We start from the raw sequence: 1,859 nt of genomic DNA, 5'->3' as shown, positions 1-1,859 counted from the left end.
AGGGGAGAAAAGTGCAACAATGAATAAATGGAAATCCAAAGTCTCTGTAAATTTTCATTGAAATTAATAATTTTTAAAAAAAAAATCTCATGGACTGTCAAAAGAACAAAAGATATGTTCTGCAGCAAACAACAACAACAACAAAAAGATATAAGCATTTATAGAAGCAGATGGCCACTCCTTAACCCATTAAGTGGCTTGGGCTTTCTTTGACCATGGAGACATCAGAGGTCCTTGTTTGAATTGTAGGACAGTATGTAGGAATGAGGACACTAGTGGTTTAATAGTAGAATTTTTACCTTCAGTGGCAGAGACACAGGTTTGATTACTGGCCAATACACCTTAGGCACAGTCACCATCTGTCGGGGTGGTCTGCCGTGATGCTGACCAGATGTCAGCAGATCTTTCAGACTAAGCGCAACATGGACAGCCATCTGATCTGAAACTGATCACGGGGCTGTCTCCATACATACTTAGGATGTATTTCACCTCACCATACAAGAGCAAGGGGGAGAGCACTGAACCACAGCTAACAGAGCCAGCATACAGGGGTTACACATATAGACTTCTGGAAACTTGTAACTAAGAAGAATAAAAGAAAATAACATTTCCTTCTGTGAGTTAAAATTTAATCTTTGTACATATTAGGCCTGGTGGCATAGAAAGTAAGCTTCAGGTTCACAGCCATCAGCTGCTTTGCAGGAGGAAAAATGAGTAAGTTTTATTTATTATTTTTTTAATCCATTTAACATCCCATAAAGATTTATAGTTTCCAAAACCTGATGGAAGGTCAACCTAAGTCAGAGCCAATTTTTGTTTGTTTATATATGAGGCCAGAGCAAAGACACAAAATTATGCTGATGATGTTGAGGTCCTCAAGCCTGCAAGATTCACAAGTTGCTTGAAGACTACAGATCTCAAGATTCAAAAGAAATCAAGACAGACAGTGGACCAGTGTTGCTGACTGGAGAAGAAGGGAGGCATAACCCCTCAAGTTGTTCTTCTTGTGTCATGGTAAGCCATCCTCATTGTAGCCTGATTAACTCCCTAGATTTTTATTTTATAACCTTTATAAAACTAGGCTACCAGGCTTTTTTCTTCCATGGTTCTTCTGGATGGTTCAAGCCTCCAATCTTTAGGTTAGTTGTTCGGTGCAAGCCATTTGTGCAATCTAGAGACTTTTTTCGGTTGACGATTCTGACTTTGTTCTGATTCCATGTTCTCCAAGTGAACTTTTTTTGTAAACATTTTTTTCTCTGTGACATTTATGGCTCACAGAAAATTAATAAACACTTTGCTTTTCTTCACTTATGATGTCTACCCTCTACGTTGGGGTAATGACAATTTCTTTCTGAAAGACAAATTCACTGTTGGTGCAGTAAAAAAAAAAAATAAATAAAGTTTCAATCCCCACAGCAATGAAATTCAAACCCAGAACATCGGTAAATCTGCCAACCTAATGAATAGTAACTATCCTGTGAGGATTTTCAAGATGTCTAAATAAAAAAATAATTCTCCAACAAGGTAAAAAAGAAACCTTGGAGAGGGGAGGAATATTTGGTAATGACATATCTGATAAGGGACTCATGTTTAAAATCTGTATCACAATCCAGCACCTCAACAAGAAAAACACCAACACACCAATTACAAAATGGTCAAAAGTTATGAATAGAATCTTCACCAAAGTGGATATTGAGATAGCCAACAAACACATGAATAAGTGGTCAAGATCACTAGCCGTTGTTGTTGTTGTTGTTGTTATGTGCCGTCGAGTTGCTTGCGACTCATAGCGACCCTATGTACAACAGCCCTAAACTCCGCTCTGTCCTGTGCCAATCACACTGTGTCTGACACTCCCA

This window comes from Elephantulus edwardii, unplaced genomic scaffold (genome assembly GCF_000299155.1).
Source record: "Elephantulus edwardii isolate Elephantulus edwardi_28Jun2011 unplaced genomic scaffold, EleEdw1.0 scaffold00079, whole genome shotgun sequence".
Lineage (NCBI taxonomy): Eukaryota > Metazoa > Chordata > Mammalia > Macroscelidea > Macroscelididae > Elephantulus > Elephantulus edwardii.
Note: the sequence above shows the minus strand (reverse complement) of the source record.